Source organism: Strix aluco, chromosome 4 (assembly GCF_031877795.1).
Source record: "Strix aluco isolate bStrAlu1 chromosome 4, bStrAlu1.hap1, whole genome shotgun sequence".
In the NCBI taxonomy this organism is placed as follows: Eukaryota; Metazoa; Chordata; class Aves; order Strigiformes; family Strigidae; genus Strix; species Strix aluco.
Genome location: NC_133934.1, coordinates 88,724,127 through 88,748,983, shown reverse-complemented (window position 1 = coordinate 88,748,983; position 24,857 = coordinate 88,724,127). Strand labels below are relative to the sequence as shown.

The window sequence follows — 24,857 nt, the reverse complement described above, 5'->3', positions numbered from 1 at the left end:
GATGTTCACATGACAAAAGTATCAAAGTACAACCAATTGTTTCTTAATCTGTCTTCAGATTTTAAGAACAAGATGAAAAAGGTAATGCTTCTCACCTGCTAGAATTTTTTTTTTTTCTAGAAAAAAATACCAGCAATTTAATTCCACACAGTTCTATGCAAAAAAGTCTCAGACTTCTGTTGATTCTGTTGGGTGCTCTGAACCCTGTAAAAGGCAGCTGGGACCCTCTGCTGCTACCAGAAAGGTATCACATTTTCCTCTACTCTTGAATAAATACAACACCTGTTCTAAGTACAGCCTTCTAACACTCAGTAAAAAACATTCTCATTCTACAGTTTAATTTGATTTGCTTTTTAGTCAAACTCATTTTATTTCACCAGCTATTATTTCATTATACTATGTTGTCATTTTGGCATTCCTGATCTCCTGAGCAAAGAGCCCCACGAAAAAACAAACAAACAAGGAAGCCCAGCTTAAGACCCTCTAACAATAAGTACAGTATGCTCCATGTATAGATTAAATAAAGAAAATAAACAGCATTAGGGTGTTCATGAGTTTCTAGGTTTGTGTACCGATAAATTATGATAGAGCACTTAAAGACATCAACATGTTTTACAAGTAGTCTAAATAAAAAGGCAGTAAACAGAATTAGGTAAAACACACTTGTTTCAAACTCTGAACTAAACAGGATATTGAAAGCTCCTTTCTCTCCCCCTCTATCCCAAAATAAAAGCGTGAGTGAGAAGGGATTTCATTACATTCTTAGAACTGTTATAAGCAAAGTCAAATCCAGCCACTCGCATTTAGCATGCAGGCTGTACACACTCCCAAGTACGTCACACTGAGAAAACACGCTTGCCGAGCTATCTGCCTTCCCAAGGCCTCCAACGCAACTGTCGCTAGGCCTAAATCAGGTAGGCTCTGTGTGCTGTGCTGCTGCAGATGAGCAGGAGTCCACCCCTTCTCCCCATTTCTCTTCAGATTTAAACTACCAGATCATTCCAGCATCAGCTTTTTTACTCTGCTTCCTTTAGCTATGGTGTCTGTATTTAAAAAGACGAGGGAATCACAGTTTACTGTGCAAGATTTGGCCCTAATTTTTCTTCTTCTTTACTACACCAGCTACCCTGCAGCTTCTGAGCCATCGTCAGCTGTTGTTTTTTGTTCCTTGAATGCAACAGGACTTAGCCTGCCAGGCTGCATCACCGTTTTCACAGCATACCTCTAAGGGGAAGAAATCCCTTCTTGCTTGCTTCCTGCTGGGCTCTGAACATTCAGATTTTCCCATTCTCTCAACAGATACACAAGTCCAACACTGCGTCAATATTCACATATTTCTCTCTCTTTCAACACCAATTCCTAACTCCCTTATTCATTTTCATACAAACCTATTAAATAAAAGTGCAATTAAGTGGTAGCCCAAGTACCTCGAAGTGTTCTCTTACAGAGAACTTTATTTCTCTGTCAGGTTAATCCCATTCTGACAACTGCTTTAAGCCTTTACTTTACCTAATTCAGCATTTTTCTGCTCTTAGGATTCCTAATCTACCTTGTAGCTTTGCAACACCCAGGTTCAGAACAAAAAAAAAAGTTTTGCCTCTATATAGCATGAACTTTCCCATCCAGGCAAGATGGAACAACACTGAGATAAACCCCACATTTTCTAATAGCTTTACCCTGAATGACATTTTGGGTAAACTACTTGATGCAACACAGTCATACAACACTGACACAAAACTACTGGGGAAACACAACAGCATGAACTATGGTATAGATAGAAGTAGTCTCCAAATTCATCTTCACCAACCCAAACAAAAAGGGGTAATATTCTGGAGGTCAAACATATCAGAATACTACATTATAAAAAAAAAAAAAAAAACACCAACAAAAAAACACCAAAAACCCCCCAAAAAACCAAAACACACCCAAAACCAACACAAACTTTAAAGAACACTAAGAATTAGAGGTAAGTACAGAAATACACACCTTACCTGAATACTGCAGGCAAAAAATGGTTTCATTGTACTTTTTAACAAAAAAAAAAAAAAATACCCACACACCAAAAAAACCCCCAAAAAACAAACAAAAAACCCAAAAAAAATCAAAACCACTCCACTCCCCCGAAATCATCACCACAGTTTGTTCCTTCCAGGGAACGGTTCACAGCCATTCAAAAATAAAAGATTTCCCAAACAATCCAGAGTACCTGCAATGTGGTTTTGTTTTTATTTTTTATATATAATTATTTAAACACTGATTTAACTAGCTCATTGCAATGGAAACCCTGAAAACACTTGATACATAAAACATTTATGACAAGAGTCCTAAAGAACTCACTATTAGACAACAACCAACACAAAAAAGATGGATGCGTGAGAACAAGTTTATATATATGCACCTTGGAAAGGCCTGTTTTCTCTTCCCCATTACAGATTTGTTTTCTGATCTCAAAATCTGAGCAGCTGTTTCCCCCTCTCTATTCTGCACAATATACCTGGTTACAGGGTTTATTTCAGTCCCTTGTCTTCTAAGAAACACTTGCCCTAGAAGGGAGGAAAAGCAGGAGGATACCAGTCTCCACACTCTTTTCAGTCCCCTCTGCTACAAGAAAACATAGATCCTTGTACCAGGCAGAAGGTATTTAAGTTCCCAAAGCAAACAGGAGCATTTTAAAGAATTCTAAAACAAGTGGAATTTAATGTCTCAGAAGTCACTCCTAGTGAATAATAGTCCCTATTGTCATTTTAAACTATGCTAAATGGTATATTTTCGAACCATCTATTGAAGAAACATTAAGAATTTCAATTATTTCAGCCCTTTATTTTCTCTAGTTGCATTAACAAGCACATAATATCTGGCACAGGTTCTGTGGGGGAAGTGGCTTATATATCATCCTTTCATACACACTACAGGCTTTAGTCCTGGAAGGCGGCAGAATGCTAAGAAGTACTTTTTTTTTCCTGAAGAGGACAGGATGGTTGTTTAGTGAACACACTAAAGGATCCTGGGATCCGCAGTAGCACATGTTGCCAATTTCAGAACTAGTTTATTTGAACAGCCTCTGTCAAGTCACTTAAAGAGTTTCATCTTCCAAATACACACACACAATAGCGATACCTGGCTTATAAAATGCAAGTATTCATTTCTTATAGTTTTTTAGAAGCATCTCAATAAAGTTCATTAATACACAAAATAATGGTTTGTCCAGGTAGAGACAGAGAATCAAAGCAAGCTTCATCTGCTTAGGTTACACATGCTACAAAAACAAAACACATCATTCAGAGAGCTCTCATTCATGAAGATCTAAAGCCATCAATCTTACTTTTTCAAAATCTGCATAGAAGTTCTTATACAAGGAGTCAACATAACACTCATTTGTACAAATTAAACTTTTTGCAGTTATTAAGTACCTGCTGCAGTCACACAGTACACTAGCGACTGTTCTAATTCCACAACAATACTAACCTACCAAAAAAATAAATTTTTCCACAACCTGCAAAGCATGACAAGTATGCACCCACACAAGAGCACAAGCTGCTAAGAGCTGAATATAATAATGTAAAATTATAATTCAAATTACCAAATGCACAAATAGCAAGGAAGTTGAAAGGGGGCTGATTCCCCCAACAATGATCTAAACCACCTAAATATCTGAAAATTTGTACAATCCATAAACACTGAGCAAAGCTGAAGTAAAGGATGCAATTCCTACAGCAGGTAAATTGTTACAGCCTGGATGTCACATCTGCATATTCATACACGAAGCATTAGTCTTCTTGTCCTCCAGGCTAGAAGTCTTCTGGACAGAAGTGTCCGTCACAGCCCTTCTTCCTACCCCTCAGATACGGTAAGAACGAACACATGTACTACTCTGTCAGTCTAATTATTTAAACCCCAATCAATACTTAGAGCAGCAAGGGAGAGGTAATTTCACACGTAGAAGCATAATAATCAAAAGAAGCGTTACTTTCTAGCAGTATTTCTTCTCTGAAAAGTGTCTGTTCCCACATTCCTAAAAACTCAACTAGTTAATACAAACTCCTCCCAAAATCAAACTGAGATGTTCTAGTTAAACAAGGATTAAACCTAGAAAAGTTAACACCTGCCCTTTGCCTGACAGTCAAGCTGCCTTAAAACTGATCATAGTATCCCTCACTGAGATCAATGCTGGGTGAGTGAGAAGTTTTGGCTTTTGAACTAGAGTTTCAAATAAAAACTATGAAAATCCTACTAAGATAACAAAAAGAGATAAGCAGTTGATTCCTGCTATTTATTCAAAAAATAAACTCACAGCTAGTCATAGCAAAAACATGACAGACTTTATTAAAAAGGCAAGACAGGGACTTCCACAAACTGGAAGAGGAAAGAACTGAAAAAATAGGCAGGGAACGCCACTTCCTACTGGAGGGGATATAATTCATGGTACGAAGCTTACAAAGCACTGGCCATTTAAACTATCATAAAAAAAAAAATCATCACATCTCTGAGGAACACTCTCTTCTAAGCATTCATAAAGAAGATTGCAATCTTAATGAAATGAAGCTTTTGGACATCCAACTTCAAAGCAAAAGAAAAGGGACACTGGAATATGTGAGTCTTGAACAGCAAAAGGTTCATACACCACATGGCATCAAAAACAAAAGGAAGATGAACCCATTTGTACACCTCACACCACCTTAGAGCAAAATCCCTGAGGGGGCCTTCCCCTTCTTAAGAATATAGTAAAAGACTGAAAATAAGGAAAACACTAACCAGTCAAAAAGCAGGGGAGTTACCATTACAAGGATCAGGGTTGAGTCTGTGGACATACTTTTAACTGATCTGGCAAAAAGGGAGGTTGCAGACATTATGATGCTTTCCATTATTCCAGATAGTTAAAATTAAAGCAAACTTCAAAGAGTTACAGGGGATCTGATAATACCGAATGATTGATTTTCATCTGTCATTTTATTGTCCCGTCTCGACAAGTACAAAGTAACATACTCAGAGGAAAAAATAACCCTAGCTATAAATACACAACAATGAATCTAAACTAAGCATTACTACTTATGAAAAAGATTTTGAGATTATTGCAAGCAAACAGTTCAACTCCCAGCAGAAAGAAGTCAGAGAAAATCTCAGAAGGTATTAGAAACAGAACAGAGAACAAACAGGGAACATTCTGCTGTGATGCACACTGCACGTAATCCTGGCTGCTCCACCTCAAAAAGGGGAGAGCCAGAAATGGTACAGAGAGGAATGACAACTAGGGAGCACATTTAAAACAAATGAAACTATTTTTCTCACATCAACCCATCACACACACAGAAAATGCAGTTAAACTGCATGGAACTTGCTGCTGTGGAACACTATGGAAGCCACAAATATAAATGAGTTCCAAAAAGCAGCAAACAAATTCACCTATAAATCGTTTGATGTTGTTATTCACAGTGCAATAGCCCAAATGTAGCTTCCATCTCAGGCAGCGGCTAAACAAGTGTCTGTCAGAAATTTACTGTTAATATTTCAGCAGCTGACAGAATTCACCCATTTCCTACGCTGTTCAATCAGCTGCTGCTGGCCACTGATAAAGGCAAGATGCTGGATTAGATGGACATTTGGTCCAGCACAGTATGTTAGTTCTTACATTTAATCACATTGAGCAGCCATACCAGTATATGTCTTGGGTTGTTTTGGAGGTTGGTTCTTCTGGTAAATAAATCGGGCCGTAATTCAAGCATGTAATGTTAAAAGCAGAAATTATAACTTCTGAAGCAGAAATCAAACTGGTGTATGCGTATTGTGTAATATAATGCAACACTGCAATAAAGACATGATCAAATGTTCAAGGGTGTGGGGTGTTTCCAGAACCCAGACTGCTGAAAAATTCTCCTATAAGCCCCTCACTAATCAGGATGCCAACCCAAGGAGATTCAGGCAGTTAGTCTCTCCTAACCGAGAAAGACCCAGAAAGTTGGAAAGCAGCACTAAACATAAGCTATGGATGTTTGCTGGAAAAACTGCCAAGACCCATTTAAGATTGGCAACAATTTGGCTTCCTCCCAGCTGACCAGAGGAAAGATCTCCTGAACCAATGGATTCAAAGGGAACATGTAGATGAATGTCTGATTCCTCTCCAAGAAAACAGTACTTGCCAAAGTCATCAGGTCCTGTCTGACCCTGGAGCAGTACTGGATGCTCTACTTTTTAATAAGGAAGTCTAGCTGAAGAAGTACTACTGTCGCAGAAAATGCGTAACCTCAAGCTGAGGCCCAGGACAAACATCGAACAGAATTCTGCTAGGAAGTACTGCTAATCCTGCTAGAAAGCACTGCCTAAACAATTTGGTGAATGTCTGCTTTCTCATCACTGTCAGCTTCCTTCTCTTCTGACAGATGAGCTTTTGAAGATAGCCAAGCTGAAAGCCATGTAGGATAAACAAGCAGGTCTCAATCTGTGAGAAACACAGAAGTTCCATTTTCTAGAGCCCAAATTACAACGGGTCTGGAAGCAACGCAAGCGTCCGGTATACACCACCTTTCGGTATTGCTGTAGGCAGTAAGATGAAGATGGATGTACCCAATAAGCTTATCATCCTTATCAGGAACAACCAAGTATCAAGGATAAAAAAAGTATAAAAAAAGAGCAGAAGCTTTGTGATCAGTTTCATGAAGACACAGACATTGCCTCAATAAAATTACTGCTCAGCTACACTGGTGAGAAAGCTGACCACAATCCAGTTTACATGAGAAATCTCTTAAATCACACAAAAAGACAACAGAGTAAGAATTTCAGGTTGCGCTACGTTTTGTTTTCATTTCACATAGGGAGTGGTATCATTTTGTTATTTAAATAACCTTCTGCTTACAGAATCACACAGGTTGGTTTGAGGTTCTTTCATTTTGTTTTGGGAGGGGGGAATTGATATCTAAGCCAGTAATAGCATTGAAATTGGTCCTGCTGAAAGAAAACAGCAACATAATGCCCTTGTCATCCTAAAGATCATTTGTGCAAACTACGCTGACAACAAATAGCACTACAAACTAACAATTCAAAGAAACTGGCACTCTTATTTGTAATTGGGAACTTCAGATTTACTAGATCTTTTTCTCACCCCGTGCTGTCATAGGCTGAACGTTTCAGGTTGAATTTGTTGGTATCCCCAAGAGAACCACAAGATTTAATCATAACGTGTGTGTGTACACCAAGTTTATTCGTGCTCCAGTGCTTCTGCTGATCATCCACAGGGCAACATTTCTCTCTTCTCCATCCCACCAGTAAAGCCCATCACAGATGTGAAATTTGTCTTCCAGATCAGAACAAAACTTTCCAGTTATGTAAGTGCCCCATCTCTCACTGTAGGTATAAGCAAGGTATAAAAGAGCTCCACTCCAAGCAGTACCAAGAAACCTCTCAAATCTCATTCATGTTTTTTTCTCACAATAAAAAAAAAAACCAAATGCTTATCCTCTTGCTCTTCTCCTGAGTTCACGGGGAGTTTCTGCTCTCCCCCGTATGTGCTGATACTTCAACTGTTACACAGGAAAACTCAGTTGATTCCAATATATTCCAAAATACAGGCAATGATTTTGATACATCCTCTTCTCACACGTTAGGCTGCATGGAGACGGAGAAAGAACCGGACAACTGTATGGATGTCTCCAGATTTACGCCCATTTGCCTGCACTTTCAAGCCATTGGTCTCAGTGATGAGGCAGGCTGACCCTCCCAGTGCACCACAGTTCTCATGTTGGTTTACTCCACATTTCCGTGACACTTGCATACAAAGCTGAACTGCTTCCTTTGGCAACATGGAGAACAAGAATTGAAAGTCACCTCTCCGAAAAATGCAGTGCCATCCAACACTATCTCTTTGGATCTCAGGTCTTTAATGCGAAGGCAATATATCAGAAAATTATTTTAGAAACATCATTTCATTAAGCAGTGATGATATAACTGGGACAAACCAATGAACAGGAGAAGCACGCCAATCACTGAATTGTTAACACAAGAAGATACTCCAGGAAGTTTCATTACATCCATCTATAAATCGAGAAATCACCAAAACCAGAATTCTGCTTCACAGAAGTCACATCGTAGAGTATGAGATGCGGTAGTTACTGAAGCTGCCTTGTATTTGGCCTTGAAGCTGCCTCCACAGTTACAGAGTTGTGATGTCGCAACATAAAAACACTTCAGTAAAGAGACTACTAAACCAGCTTACTGACGAAAGTCAACGTCAGGCCTATGCAGAACCAGAGTCTCAAAACATGAACAACTCTAATGAAACATTTAGAGGGGCGTATACCAAAGCTCCCGAGCTCCACAAATACACTAAGACACCAGCAGATGCCAGAAACAGTGACATTAACGGTTGTACCTCAAGATATTCCAGAACAAGAGACATGCATTTAAAAGATCATGATTCAATATCCCACCAGAGCCCAAGAGCCTAATGCCATGGGTAGTCACAGAATCAAACACATGGGAGTTCTAAACATCAGACTCACACCTTTAAGTGACCTATTTACAGTAGACAGCGAGGCATGTAACAAAAAGGGAGCCATACCTTTCATGTTCGTATTAGAATATAGTGTCCTTATTAAGCAGCACTAAAAGAGTTAGTGGAAGCAACGCTGGACCCAGCCAACTGGGACAGATGCAGAAATTTGGGTATTGCTGACTCTGCTGATTTTCCACTTGGAAAAGGCATTTGTCCAAATTAACAGAACAAGGTATCTGTCCCTGAACAGAACCCACTTGGGAGACTTGGAGAATTCCGCTCACATAAGCTGTACACAGAATAGTTTTAACAAGCGGTTAAGACTTGAGCGCTGACGACACTAGTAACTCAGTGTTACTTTCGCTGTGCATTGAACCGTTCCACGCAACTAGCTATGTTAAGTCCTTTGTACCAGACTCGGGAAGTATGACACAGAAACAGTGATGTTATTCAGTAAAGTTACTGGAACCTCATTCACACAGCAGCCATAGACAAAGTACATTCTGGAGATGTTTCAGTGGTAAATGTAAGCACTAACCTTAACTCTGACCATCTGGATACACTTAGGATGTGTGCCCATGTAACAGTATCTATAAAAACATAATCATGCCTACACGGTAATATGCGATTTCTTCTATTAATTATAGTATGATGCAATAGAGCTAGAAAAGTGGACCAAAAAAATTTCAGTAGCAACAACCACCACCATCTTTCTGTACCTCTTCAGGTTCTGCAGAACTTAACTCAGGACTGTTTCTTGGCATCAGTGCTTATCCATGCAACTCAGATTCCACTGGATTTCAAATTCACATTATTAATCATTACCTCCCCTATGCATCAGAAGGTCTCCCATCCCCATTCAAACTTCTCCTTTTCTTTCAGCCCAAGATAACCTAATAAAAAAAATATATCCAAAACTTCAAAACCAAAGTACCCTATTTATTTTGTACAACCAGTCTTACAAGAATCTCACCTCCTTTGGGGCAAGCACTACTTATTTGTACACCACCCATACTTAATCAGCAAATCATTTTTAGGCTCGTTTTTGTTTACAACGTAGCAACGTTCAGGACCTGCAGGAAGGAGGCAGTTTACTGGATTAAACACATAAGCGAGGTCCTCCATTCCTAGTTAAGGTCTTCAATAAACTTATCACAATGCAGAATAAAACAATTTCTCTCTGCCTCAGTTTCTAATCCAAAACATGGGAATAATGCTACTTACCAGACTGACCTGTTATCTTTCAAGTGGAGCAGATTCTCAACTAACAACAGGCACACCTATACTCAAACTATGCTGATTCACAACAGCAGATTGCCTGGGCCAAATTCCATGCAGTATTAACAAGTCAACAGGAAGCACTCCAAAATTATTACACTGATGTGCTCTGATCTTCCTTCCCCTACATTCCAGTCAGCTGGCACTCTCGCTGTTCCCTGTAAATATATAGGCAGTTATCAACCTCAAATTCTGTCTTCCCTTCCCCTTTTATTATATTCTCCCTCCTTACCCCTTAAAAGCCTTTTTTATTTTTTTCTTCCTTCTCCTCAAAAGCACACAAATGGGAACTGTAGCATCTGGAGAATGGTATTTGTAGCTGGGGTAGTCACACTCAGTGTGGGAGTACTGATGGTAGTCACTAATCTGAAAGGAAGAATTCAAGTAACCATACACTTAATAGAAGTTCTTTCTTCTCAAAACCATGATTATTCAATATAAGTAAAAAGATTTACACACTATATCACATAAACATAACACTGAATCATTGTGCCAATCTAACATGGAACCACATACAATTAGCACTTAATGCAAAAGCCGAGTGCAAGACTGCTGTACAAGGAGACTTCAGCTACAAGAAAAACAAAGCGTCCAAAACATTTTTACTTGCACTGATTGCCATGGATTTTTAACATTGTTTACTTAAACTAGGAAGACTAAATTGCAGATCTATCCATTTTTAGTGGCTGCTATAACCAACTGAAAAGCAATACCACTTTCTACTTCCACAATGCTGACAGAGTGAAAGGGTATGGTGGAGCATGGTATGATTACACTTTCTAAACAAAAGGATTGGCAGTTTGAAGGAGGCTGCTGGTGGCAGTCAATTTTCCCTCTCCCTCAAATTACTTTTGTTCCCAATGAGCCAGGACTTATCCCCAGGGCGCTTCACCCAGAGAAGGCAGTAAGGTGCTGCTGAGGGACACTCCTCTTCCACATCCCCTCCTCTCACACCAACGTCACCACAGCCTTCACCTGCCCTCCTGGGACCTACTGGTTCCACGCACACAGCAGCCCCACTCCAACACCGTCCTAGGAGATGGAGACAGGCACCGTGTGGCAAGAAGGCTTACCAGAACAGCAGAGACTAGGATGAGATAAAACAGTGCAGGGCACTAAACTACTACTGCATATGCCACAGTAGTATCAAGACCGACACTTACAATAATATGTTTACAATCACGGTAGTATTGTGATACCAGTGTAGTGCCCATCATTACAGTAACTTCTTTGCAAAGTTACTCTTTAAACAAATTCTGTTATCTAAAAAGTAATGCCCTGATTTTTAATGGTCCTATTGCTGTGCTAGAAAAGGTGTTTAAACACATCTCTCTCCACAAACACACAGAGAAATTCTCATGCACTCCTCTCATTACATCATCCTTACATATTCCTCTCCTTGCTGTTTCAAGGATGGCTTTTTTTTTTTTTTCCCCTACTTTTAAAATGCCTTTGAGAAAAATGCCAGCTCCTCTCAATTTAGACTCTGGTTATTACAGAGTAGAGGGAGGCAGGTTGGGGGAAGCCATATGAGGACCAGAAACATACATGAAAGTTTATTGTGTGATTTTTAAGTCCAATTCTAATACAACTTCTAATCCCCAAGAAGCCAATATGAGTCTTACTGCCTACTGGACCACCAAAGACCACAGCCTGGAAAGCAATGTAGAGAAAACAAAAACTAACCATAACACAATGGAGGTTTCATAGCTGAAGACTTAAAATGTATCCTGCATATGTGGGAAAATGGGAAAAATTATGGAAAAAATATGCAGATAGTATTTACCACCTTTCCCCTATTACATAAGAGTTTCTGAAGAAGCTGCAGGAGTTTAATATACCCAAGAGAAAAATAACAGGCACCTCTCCTATATAGTACTATCTACACACAAACAAACAGGAATTTAACAGATACTTGTCACCTTCCTTAGTTTAAGTTTTCAAAAAACCTTAGAGTAAGACAGCTTACAGACATGATGATGAAATCATCCATTATATTCACAATATATTTGGCATAAGGAAAAATCAGCAATTTTGGCTAAAAACAATCATAGGCACAGAAGTGCAGATTCAGATTAAGTTAGAAAACAGAAACCAGAAAGAAGGTCCCAAGTTTTGAGAAATCATAGATGTTTACCTTACATCACGAAGGAGCAAACTGTAAAATCAGTATTTTAGCTCACACAATTTTGCAGGAATGACACTGTCAGTGCAAAACAACTTGAGGTAGTGGGTATTCCCACAGTCATAGACCTATGCTGATGTAATCAACTCTGCAGCTGAGAAGATACTGTTACTACAGCAAGGAACTAACCAGGAGCATGCATTTAACAGGCCAACGACACAAGGTTTTGACTGACTGCAAAAACTGCAGCTCATCATCACACGAAAAACCGTTTGATTAAATTAAACACTGCACAATCTAATAGAGTTCTGCATCAACAACCAGGCACCCAAATAGAATTCCTGCAAGAAGTAAGGTGGGAGAAGACACTGCAAGTTTTAAGCCAAGAAGAACTTGCCATACAGGGATGAGAATTATGTGACGGGGGTAGATTTCCATGTTTACTTTAGAGCATGAAATTCAAAGAAAAAGTAGAGCTGGTGAAACATGCCAAAATGAACATGGGAAATGGAAACTAAGTGTCTGATTCCAAAACAAGTTTCATGGTGACAAATCCACTGATTTCAGCTGGTTCTCCGAGAATGCAAAATAAGGGGTACGGTATGGTGGGAATCCGCTTGGGAGGAGAATTGCAGTTGACTCAAGGACAGATATGTGGTGTTCAGAAACAGCACAAACCTTGCTAGTGCTTCCCAATTTATTCCTGACCAGAATGTACTCTCTGAAAGGGTAATAAGGGAAGCTCAGGTAGCCACATCCTTTCCGTTTGGGGTCACTGACAAGAGCATCCTTAATACAGCAAATTCATACTACAGACAACAATAGATTTACATGATAAAGATGCTTATCGGAAGCAATTACTGCAAGCTAAGCAGCAGTGAAATAGTAAGGTATCTGGAGCTCCAGCTAGATGCAAATTAGCAAAAGGCTTTGTTATTAGTAATATAGGCCACTGTAGTCCTTTCATAAAGTTATGAAAAAGGTTTGTTAGTTGGGGAGGGGGGTGGTTTTTTTTGTTGGGGTTTTGTCTGTCTTGATTTTTAATCCATCTCAAGTCAGGTTATTAGAATTTCAGACTGAACATCTCAATTGGGACAGTTTTGTCACACTGGCAAGAAGGAAGAGACAGAGACAAAAAAAGCATTCTTTGGATACATCAAGGACTAATTTCTAGCTTTCATGTAAAATTTTGTCGTGTTAGCAAATTAAGCAAAAAGGCCTGAATAAATAGATTCCAAGTTCTTACAAAGTGTTACAGGAGCTCAATACTATCTACTTTTTAAAGGAACAGCAAAGACACTAGGAGACGACGAACCTGGTGCAAGATCCCCTCCAGGGCCTGCAGCAGCATCTTAAGCAGATGCCGGATTCTTCAAACTTTGTCAAGTGCCTCAGCCCTGCAAAATCCACTAAAAACTACCATTTTGGGGGGAAAAGAATGAAATTCTGGTACTCTCAATTCAACTGGGAAGCTTCCCATCCACTAGAGCAGTGCCAGGATTTCCTCCCAGATCAGGACACATTTGCTCTTATGAGATAAGAAGTACTTATAGAGGAGTTTTTCTTTACAACTATGCATCAAACCCTTTTGTACATCCCTATTACCCACATTCCTTATCTAGAATATCCTGATACAGCAGCGTTACAAAGGGCACTGTCGCGGACTCTCTACAGAGGGTAAAACGTCCTTGAAAGACAAGATACATCATCATTCCACTACATACAGATTTATCTTGGTTTCTTCTCCTGCCTGTTGTGTAGGCCAAATCAGCCAATGAAAGGGAATTTCATCCTCGCACAGCAACAATGACAGCCTTTCTAATCACGTCAATATACTAATAGTAACTACTTCAGCTAACCATGTGTCCTGTCAGCAATTTGCTCCACACGGGCTGTGAAGGAGCTGAGAACAGTTAAAGAAAACTATATTACTAACTGTTTACAAACTCTATTACAGTTCCAGCATATGTAAGGTTTTCTCTGTATAGATTTACCTTTTTGTATCAGTTTTAAACAGAAAGTGTCAGCAATGTACAGTGTGTACAATGCATCAGTGCTGACAAAATAACATTCCCTGACTCAAGAAGCTATTACCACCTAAATATCTGTGATATTTATAATCTGTGCAGGTGAAGAACAACTTTTTGTGTTGTTTTTTTTCACAACTATGAAGCAAATATGAACTCTAAATTTATATTGAGTGAATTTCCAGACACTTACTAAAAGAAGAATTTTGCCACACAGACCTAGACAGAAGCTAATTACAATGAACATAAAGAAGCTACTTTCCAACATTAGAAGTTCAGAGGTCTTGATCCTGATACTACTTATATAGGTTCCAATTTTAGGCATTCAGATATTCCCTCTGACCTCTGCAGAGCTTAATGTAAAATACATGTGACTTTTTGCAGGACCGGAGCTCTAATTTTTCAAAAAACATCAAAAAGGCTTATTCCATATTGTTTGGCACATAAATATAAACCTTCTTTATTATTATCTCACACAAACTGAAGAAACAAGAAGTTGATTGGGATCAGTTAAAGTTAAGTGCTTGCTCACTTAAAAATTAAGACAACTGCAGTACCCAAAACATAGCACACAAGACTACAGCAAATACTAAACTTGCTACTGGCCTAACAGCTGAAATCAAATTAACGTCCACGTTAAGTTTAGCAAATCCCACTGAACGTTATTAGTTAACGTCTTGCACGAAAAAAGACAGTTCTTATGGATATAAAAAAAATAAGCATTCTAAAAGTTACTATTCCTCAATCCCTACTCCAGAAACCCTTCACCTACTTTGATGCGAGTTCGATGCAAGTTCAAATGTCGTGGTCAGGGCTCAAACACCGGACAAAAACCACCCGATGTGCTCTGCTTCTGGCTGCAACTGCCAACACCTGAGTTTGAGACCCTGCGTCTCCGTGGGAACCAGCGATGCTGTCACTAACGGACCACAGACCAGCTCCCAGCCAATCATCGCTCGGCCTCAAGACACAGAGCAGAGAAGTGAGATCTCGGCAGGTAAAAAGCTGTTCAAATCCCATTTTGTTTTGACAGAAACCCACAGTGACAGTTGGGCCGCAACTTTAAAGGAAAACATGGTGGCCATACTGCCAGTTAACGGAGCTAAACTCCTTCTGCTGAATGTTTCCACCCATAACATTGCCTCAAAAGATTAAAAATATGCAGAATATCAACCAGAATACTTGCAATCACAGATTAAGCAAGGTATTAGTGCAATTATTAATATATTCTTTGTACAAAAACACATAGGCAGTTGGAAGACTTCTTTCATCGACTGCTCTTCCCTGAACATACTACCCAACTATAAACTGGTTTTGACTTTTAAATAAAAATACATGCTGCTCTACAGTAACAGCAGCACAGGATTAAGCTGACCAACTAAGAACCGCATCAGGTATCGACGACTCGGCCTCTGGAACACTACAGCATCTTTCACTTGTCATCCCGAATCTCCAACTTCTGCTCATGAAAACTACAGGCCCCAGGATGCATTAGTATATCGCGATCCAGGCAGGCTATTCAGATAAAAACACAGCACTGCATACTGGGGCCTGTAGTTTCCACGAGCCACATTCTTACTGAAGATGAGACCAGATGTAGGCCATATTGCACACTTCCACGGGCCAGCACACAACATACACATACCATACAGGGAGCCTGCTGCCAGTAATCATCAGGTAAGCTGGATTGATACCCAGCTCTCACACATCAAAGTTACGGGGACAAAGATCTCAGTAAAAATAAACAGCTAACCACTAATTCCCAAAGAATAATCAGCAGTCCAGCTACTTTCAAACATGCAGAATAGGCTACAGCTTTTTAACATCTTTATACTAAACTGCAGTAAGATTTTTTTCCTTACACCCCCCTCCCCCCCCCGACTGCTACATTTATTAACATTGAAGAGTGTACTTCTGAATATCAATAGGAAAAGTGTGTTTGGTGAGGGGCATAATCCCCCTGTCCAGAATTTAGTAATCTGGAAACAAATCACTCTCTTCCTCCATTGCTACAATGTACTGAAGCAGAAGCTTGCCTCTCTTTCAAAAAGCAGAGCTTAGCTGAAAATTAAATAGCTGTATCTCAGCGTAGGCCTCAGAGAAGAATACGCTGTACTTCAGTTCACTAAAGGGAAGGGCAGCTCCCCCTACCAGTCTGTTCTAAGAAGGTTTTAATCGAGGAAGGAAACAACCAGGGATCAAAATGAGTAAGTCCTCCTTTCTCTTCCCTCCGTTTTCCACGAGCTCTGGATTATTATTATTATTTTAAAAAAACCCAACATGCATATATAATTCCATCTAGGTACTTATATGTTTCACTAGTCCTTGTAGAACAAGACAGCCTTTGCAGCGTTTCCAGGCTAGCAGGCAGCACCCGCAAAAACATGCAAAAGAAAAAGGACCAAGACTCTGACCCAAGAGAAAGCCAGCATCCCGTTACAACAGAACAACAAACAGTGATGCTTCAGTCACCTGAAAGTCATCCTCATGCACTTCCCTATAGAGGCAAGAGGCCTCAGGAGCATCTAAAGGTTTTGTCAATACAGCAATACTGTCCATAGGCCAAAGACAGCTGTTGCCATAGTTACTATCAGCCAGCTTATCAGAAAATAATTATTGCCGATTACTCAGAAGTTTTGTTAAAACAATTTAAAGCTTCAATAGGATACCACTTGAGCTCTTCAATTAACTGTTTGCAACTACACTGCCTTTGGGACCCACACAGTTAACGATGCTTGGGTCTGCAGGGTTGGAGGGGAACAAGGCAAGGAATCAATGTTCCTTCTCCCTTTCATACTGACAGCTTGTATTTCACAGGCAGAAACAACGAAACCGAACCAACCGTAAGCTCGGCTGCTCTGCTAGAGTTCTCCTCTCGCAGGCCTGGAGACCGAGTCTAAGCACAGGCCATCTTAGAGTCACAGGCTCAAATCTGCCCTCATCTCTTTTAACCATTCACGTATCCGTACTCCCATTCAAGAAACACACCGCTTACATTTTCAAAATATATTTCTAATTCCACACGCAATGGTAGAGCCCCTCGCTTAAGAGGCACGCAACACGATTTCTGTAGCAAGTGAACTTGGTAACATTCCCTTTGTCCTAAAGGCACAGTACTGTCAGGTGGAAGGGCAGAATCTGGAAAACACACATTTTAAGAAATCCGACATTAAAAAAAGCATAGAAGCTGTGTGAACACAGCCTGCAACGGAGTTCACATTAAGCAGAGCCTCACTCCTCATGTGCTAGCTGAAAATGCATTCCCACCAGTAACAACAAACATTAGGCATGGGCTGGGGGGGTAGTAGTATTGGGGGGGGGGGGGGGGGGGTGTGGTTTTCTGCTGTGGGTTTTTTTAAAGGATGCTTTGAACATACAATCTCTAACCAAAGAGTGAGCGTTTGCAATGACAGTGAACAAGAAATCTCAGGTAAGAGGGAACAAATAATAGGTCAAATCATTTAGGCAAACAGCTTTTAAGGCACAGGGTACTTGATAATTCCAACAGAGATAATAAAATTACGTTAACAGTGCAACAGAAAATAAATGCTGCAGAAAAGCCTGTGTCAAGTAGCGCATTCTTTCCTCAAAAGCCTGGGATGATCAAAGTATTAAAACAAAAGATTCTGTGGTAAAGTTGGGGCTTTGTTAGGGCAGTAGGCAATCCTCTTGGACCAAAGGAAGGGACCTTTCAGAACTTTCTACATCTTTAAAAATTATTTTAAGGACAGGTGATTCTAATTGTAAAGTCCGATTGTCACGCGAGTACACCATTTCTCAGCACTAAGTACATTTTTAAAAACTCTTGTGATTTTTGTACATTTTATAGCCATTCAGTATCTACGCTTGCCACTTTGCTTCTGTGAGTTTTTGACGTAACAAAGGCAGAGTCAAACAAACTTAAAATCATACTTTACTGATTTTAATCTAGTGAGGAACTTGGTAAGGTGCTGGAGTCATAAATTATTTAAAAAAAAACACAGGGGCTTTTAAAAAAAAAAAAAAACAACACAAAACCAGATTGTATTTGCAATAAGAAAAGAAGAAAGGAAAATACAAAGTTCCCCCTGCCAAATGTAAATAAACTTCTTTTTTGCCTGCATAATGCATATCCCTACCACCAGCACAAGCCAGACGCTGGCTTTGTGCTATACTGAACATGAAATATTAATGTAAGATACCTATAAAAACTATCCTTCAGTTCACCCTCTATTTACAGGGTACAGAAGTAAATATCTTGTCCCTTGCATTCACAGACATCTCAAAACCCCTCTGCACACTGCCCCACCTTTCCAGTATATGGTTTGTTCCTAAATAACCTTTGTGCAGTTAAAATACATCAGAAACAGGATGTGAGCTGCTTTCTGGCACAGAGTAATTGAACAAGGGCAATTCACAAACGTACAGGAGCCAGGCCTTTTGTGGAGTCTTACACTTCTAGTACACAGCTACGCATGTGACTGCACAGTTGTGAGCATAAAGGCTGAAGGGGACAGTGAAGAAATACTATTAGAAGCATAATAATAGGTTTTTAGCGCTGCCCCTTCTACACAAGGAGCCTCTCCTGAAGGCTGGTCTGCTTTACAGCTCATATCACTCTGTGATGGCCCTCCGAAAAGCAAAGCCCTCTCACACTAGTAAGTTCTTTCTGGAAGATTTTAAACAAGCAAAACCAACAAACAACAAAACCTGAAACAATAGTAAAAAGGTTAAGTCACCAACATGTGTTTCTCACATGATGTTCATCTTGAGTTTCTGGTACCCGCGCAATATACCCATAACATAGGAAATAAGATAGCCCATCGAGGCTCCTACAAACTGGTGTTGAAATGAAAGAGAAATCTCCATTGTAAATGAATTCCAATGGTATCAATTCATTTGACGGAATGAAGTTCTTCATGGCTCCGAGAGTAAGTAAAGGAACAAAACAGCTACGATGCGTTCATATGCAATTATGACCATTATAAACAAACTGCATGAACAACCCAAGTGATAGCTGGGCTCACTATTAAAGCTTTCCAACTGCACATAGAATTCCACAACTTTCTAAGGAGCCATTAGAATTTTCCTAAAAAAAACAAACATGCATGCAAATTGTCTCCTTTTTACAGAATCTAGTCCAATGATTTTTTAATTTTTTTTTAAATTAGAATTTTTCTCCAGTGAAGTTTAACAGACACACACAAAACCTCGTCTCTAAAAAAGAGAAGTAGTGTTGGAATAAGAGCTATTTAGGCCCAATACTTGAAACACAGCTGAAGCTGAATGGCCTAGGGTGAAGAGAAATCTTTACAAAACCTAAACTGAAAGCAGTGACCTTACTGTTGAGGCTAGAAAACACAACAGCATTTTTCTCTGAGCAGCATAAGTTTCAGTTTCCTACTTTTGCTTTATTTAAGTTCTTTGAAGGAAAGTTTTACATTTTCATCCCCTAAAGGAAGAAAACCACTTTCAAATGCCGCCTTCTGCCTCACAACAAATCCAGTTCAGGATGCACATAGAGAAGAGCAAAGATTACAAGCTTTCAGGTAGAAATCTTACGATGACTAATGGTAAAATAATTATTAACAACAAAATATTGCTTAACACGGCATTCTGAATTACACACCACGTTAGCTTTACTAGTTAACTGAAAAATCACTGAAACCCATAATGGGATCCACTCCAACTTCCTTGTCGCTCAGGTCAGCATGGCTAAAAACTGGGGGTAATGCCAGAGTTGACATCCAGCTGGTGGTTAAGTACTCACTGAGCAAGCACCTACCTACTGCTGGACAATGGGTCTCTGAAGACCTTGAAGTGAGACTCTATACATGCTACTATGCAACACGAAATCGAGGGATAAAGAGGTCGCTTCATACTCCCTCTGTGTCAGCTCAAGCTTCTAGCTGATGTAACTATCATAAAATAATCTAATTTCTCTACCACAGTAAGGTTGAGAGGTTTAAAAACATGCGAGAAGCACTTCATCTTTTTTTTTTTTAGTACAAAGTTTCATTTACTGAGCTACAGAATTCCCTTCTACAAAATAAAAATAAAAAATGCCCCCAAAGAAAGTTTCATTTAGCTATCGTGAAACGTGCGCAGGTATAAATAAAATTCCCAAAGCCTGTGATCTTTCTGCTAAAGTGTGGTAATTAACTCTTCCATCTAAAATGGGTAGTTATGCACAATTTTTGTTTCTTTCTTTCAAGAACCTGTTCTTACTAGTAATTTAACATCACTATTTAAAGTTATATTATACACAATCACTAATAAGCTTAATATAAAAGTTTTAGCATTACATGTTAGCCAGGCAGAAGTCACGAATTTTAGATTTTTAGGGTTGGTTGGGTTTTTTTTTTTCCAAGGCTTTGAAGAAGCATGTTATTTTCTTCACGAATTAAGCCCCAAAATATGGCTCTTTTCATCAAAGTTAAACATTCCCCTGCTCTGTAGCACATCCAGCCTCACCAGATAGCTCCGGGCAAGCACAGGAAAGCCAGAGGAAGCTGACTTACAAAACTGAAACTAAGCAGGTGCCTACATTGTTGGAAGTGAGCACAATGGGAAGGGAAAAAAAAAAAAAAAAAAAAAAAGGTAAACAGACAGCCAAAATCCTTTTTATTTCCGATACCTGAAAATCGACAGCTAAGCCAAAAAGATGCATCTATCTCTCTATACGGCTGTATAGGAGTATCTGTCCTTTAACCTGGTAACAAGCAACAGCATACCTAGTTAAGAAAACTTCAGTGGCCCAGTGGAGCCTACCCACCCCTTACTAGAGCCCTGCCATTGCTGAGCACACATCCCCACCTGATTTTTCTATGCTCAGACCTCACCGTACATCACAGCACACAACTTTCTCGTGACACACAAGTTATTACCCCCAGTGGGACCTTTTTACATGCAGTCTCCACAGTGAACAAAAGTTCATTGTCAAGCTCAGCACTTGGGCCCAAACAAACATCCAGGGGGTAGGAGGGGGAGAAAGAGGGGAAGTGCTCCTATCCACAATTAAAAGATTTGCAAGCAATCACCGTTACTTACAATTAAAAAGTGGGAACAGGTGTAGCAGATACCATACTTTGATAGCTGAACAAAGAATATTACAGCACGTGACTGAAATGTGATGACATTTGTTCACCAATCGAAAACAAAAGCCACTCTCCAATGGCACTCTTTCCTCCACCCCCAAGAATTAGGAACTTGGAAATCTCTCCATATTGAAACACATCTGTTCATAGCCTCATTTTTTGACACTTGAGGAGAAGTTGAATGAAGAGCTCCATGCATTAATCCAATACGAATCCACCTAAAAACCTCGGCGTACAATCCTGCCAGCACCCACCAAACTGCAGAGGTAGCTGGGGGAAAAGCTCTACCAACAGCGAAGGTCGGAATAATAAAGAAAAGAAAAAAACAAAACACACACCACCACAAGAAAAAAAAATCCCGCAGGAAGGCGAGTGAAGAAAGGAACATGCACAAGAGGACTAGACCAAATGGCAGAGTCCCACATAGAGCCCCACTCCACCTACACAGACGCAGGCGGGAGGGAAAAAACAAAAATAAAGAAGTAGCCGTCCCCAATGCCGGCAGCCGTGCCGGAGCAGGAGTGGGAAACCCCGGCGGCGCCCCGGCCCCGAGCTCCGTACCTGTGCGGGAAGGGCAGCCCCAGGGCGAGGGGGGCAGGCCCGGCTCCAGAATAACAAGTTGCAGAAGAAACGGAATTTTCCCGGCGCTGCTCGGGCCACAAAGACGAATGAAAGGAAGGAGGGAAGGGAAAAAAAAAAAAAAAAACAACCACACACACACACAAAAAAAACCGCAGCAGCGGCTTTACTACGAATTATCCATCACCGAAAGCAGCATCATTTCCCAGATAATAATAAAACTTCCCCGACAGCATCGCGGCGAAGGACCCGACGGAGAGAAAAGGGCCTGGAAATAATCATCCTGAAGGAAACCGGAGGGGAGGGGATAAGCCTCCCTCCCCCACCCCATCCCCAGTGCAATGTGTCATCTCCTTCCCCTGCTCCTCCCCCCAACCCCAATGTGTCACCTCCTCCTTTTACCCCAAGTGTCACCCTCCTCCACCTCTCCCGCTCCCGCTCGCAAACTTCTGCCGGCGCCCGCCGGGGAGGCCGGAGGGGGGGCGGGGGGGGGCCGCGGCGGCGCCCCGGGACGCTCCGCTCTTTCCCCCCCCCCTCCACCGCCCCCCCCGAGGGAGGGGCCGGGGGGCCGCGGCGAAGTTGCTGCTCCTCATCGCCAAGTTGGCCGGAGAGTGCGGGGCGAGCCGCCGCCATCCTCGGCGCCCCCAGCCCCGCGGCGGCGGGGGGGGGAGGAGGAAGAGGAGGAGGAGGAGGAGGAGGAGGAGGAGGAGGAGGAGGGAGGGGGGGGCGCGGGGTGGGGGGGGGGGAAGGGGGGGGGGACGGCGCCCAGGGGGCGGGGGGGGGCAGGGAGGAGGAGGAGGCGAATCCGAAAGGTGGGATACTACACCCTGCTGGCGGCGGCGGTGCTGCTGCGGGCCGGCCGGGGTCCCCCTGGCAGGACCTCTCTGTGAGGGGGAGGACTCTTCTTCATAGGGGGAGGGTGCCGGCGCCGCCGCTCCTCTGGGCCTCCCTGTCCCCCTCTTCTGGGCGCCTCTCTCTCTCTCCTCCTCTCACTTTCTTTAAGCTAAGCGGGGAGTGGAAGATGGTAGGTTGCTCCCTTCTCCTCCTCCTCCTCTTCGCTCGCTCTCGCCTCTGTGGGGTCCTTTTCCTTCCCCCTCTCCGCGGGGGGCTCCTCCTGCGGCGGGGAGGAGGGGGCGGGCGGGGAGGGAGGCACGAAGCCGGAGAGGCGCAGGAGGAGAGAAACTGTGACACAAAAACAAGCCGAGAAGCTGAACTCTTCTTCAATCCCATTCACCCGGCCCGGCCGCAGCACCGCTCGCCGGGATCCCTCCGCCGCCGGCCTCCCTGCCTGCCTGCCTGCCTGCCTGCGGCGCGCTCCCGACACGCCGCCGCGCGCGCGCCCCCGCCCGCCCCGGCCCGGCCCGGCCCGCCGCCGGAGACCCGCGGGGGAACGGGGCGGGCGGCGGAGGCGGCGGGGGGGGGGGGGGGGGCGGAAGGGGGGAGCCCGGCCCGACGGACCCCCGCTCGTGCTCCCCCCCGCTCCCCCCCACCCGCGACGGCGGCGGGGAGCCGCCGGCCGGGCCCGGGCCGGGGCCGGGGGGAGCCGGGAAGGGCGGGAGGGCGGGCTCGGCGGCTTCTCCTGAGGGGGACTACTTGACGTGTCGGTGCGGCGAATTTATTTCCCTTTGCCTAAGGAACGGGCTGTGCTGCGGCCCCCATTGCCTAGGGAAAAAGCCCGGATGTGAAGTGAGTGAAACTAAAGTAGAGTGAAGTAGGGCACCAAACTCTGCCGGAGCGGCGCCGCCGGCCGCGGCGGCGGGGGGCACCGGGCGGGCGGGCGGCCGCCGCGCCGCCACCACCGGACGGGGGAGCGGGGGGGGCGGATGAGGAAGGGAGGGAATGAGGAGATGGGGCGGGGGGGGGGGGTGTCTCGGCCGGCGCCCCCCCCCCCCCCGCTTCGTCCCCTCCCCCCGCCCGGCCGGCCGGCGCGCGGGGCTCGGCGGGGGCGGGCGCGCGCCCGTGCGGGCGCGGGGCCGCGCGCAGGAAGCTGGGGCGGGCGGGAGGAGCCGCGCGGGGCCCCGCCGCGAGGGGCTGCGCACAGGAAGTTGATGCAACAGGGCCGCGGGAAAAGGGGGGGGGGAGGCTAAGGGGGGGGGGGCGCAGGAAGCAGCCGCTGCGGCGGGAGGAAGCGCGGCATCCTCATCCCCATGCAAGGGGCTGCGCTGATGCACCACGGCGGGGTGCGCGGCCGGGCCGCCCGCGAACAGCCGCCCTCCCCTCCCCTCCTTCCCCTCCTCCCGGGCGCATCGCCGGCCCTGCCATGTTATTCGCAGAAATAGCGCACCCGCTCGCCGTGCGGCCGGGGAGGGTTTGCCCTCCGCTCTCCTCCTCCTCCTCGCTCCGCCGCTGCTTTCCGCCTTGCCGTTCATGCAATGGGGTTTGCTTATTTATTTATTAACTTACTACTCTACTGCCGGGTGATGCTGCCATTTGCTTTCGTGCGAGCAGCGGGGAACGGCAGCACATCAGCTTTCCCTGCCTTTTTTTTTTTTTTTTTGCTCCCCTTTTATTATTTTTTTCTAATACCTTCCTCTTTTAATTCCCCTCCCAAAAGAAAAAACCGTGGCGAGACAGAAAGTTTCACAGGCAGGTTCAAAGCAGTGAAGTTACAGATCATGAATTGAACGGTTCTGCGGTGCCCGTTGACGTGAAAGGCAAATAAACGTGAATTCAACTTGGGGGGGGGGGCGCTAATAAAGGGATCAAGATACTAGAGCGTGCGAGGCTCCTCACTTACTCGGACCCACGTACGTTTTGGTGGCTGCGTGAGAAGGCAGCTCGGGGACCCTCGGCCCCCGCAGTCTCCAGCCAAAAGGCTGCTGGGGGCTGCCCAAACACAAGCAGCCAACCCATGGAGGATCAGTCCTTATCTGCGATAAACTAGCTTAACTTACAGGCATGGCACGCACCCCCTGTGCGTCTCCGGCTTCCGAAAGTCTCCAGAGTCTCAGAAATACTTAAAACCTCACCTGTGTATCGGAGCCATCATTGCTAAAACAGTGGGACATGTTCTGGACGCTGCGGGATTTGCATGAGCTCTCACAGAAAGCTGGGGTTTGATGCAGTGCAAAACTGATTATTTTTTTTTTTAACAGCCTCTCGCATCGCTTTATTTCTTCAAAATGTTCACAAGTTGGGAAGAAAAGTAAGTGTTTGCATTATCTCTGCAGATGCTTCAGGAAACCACGATGAACTCATTATTATGTTGTGAAACTAAATCCATAAAGCAGTCATGATGAGTAACTCAGGGACTCGTCGTAATTGGGCAGTAATGCACAGTTTTATCATCT

The 24,857-nt window shown here is 43.2% G+C and overlaps 1 protein-coding gene across 9 annotated transcripts in view; it reads right to left on the bottom strand.

Annotated features, from left to right (window-relative positions):
* PHF21A (PHD finger protein 21A) overlaps positions 1 to 22,838 on the bottom strand; it is a 133,769-nt gene extending 110,931 nt beyond the window's left edge. For 7 of the 9 annotated variants that reach the window (XM_074824095.1, XM_074824088.1, XM_074824092.1 and 4 more), the window contains exon 1: positions 22,394 to 22,838. The gene's annotated coding sequence lies outside the window, so the exon portion shown is untranslated. Of the gene's footprint in view, positions 1 to 20,941; positions 21,945 to 22,393 lie in introns of those variants that run through there. The other 2 variants (XM_074824091.1, XM_074824090.1) reach the window with 2 other exon arrangements.
* Positions 22,839 to 24,857: the final 2,019 nt, after the last annotated feature.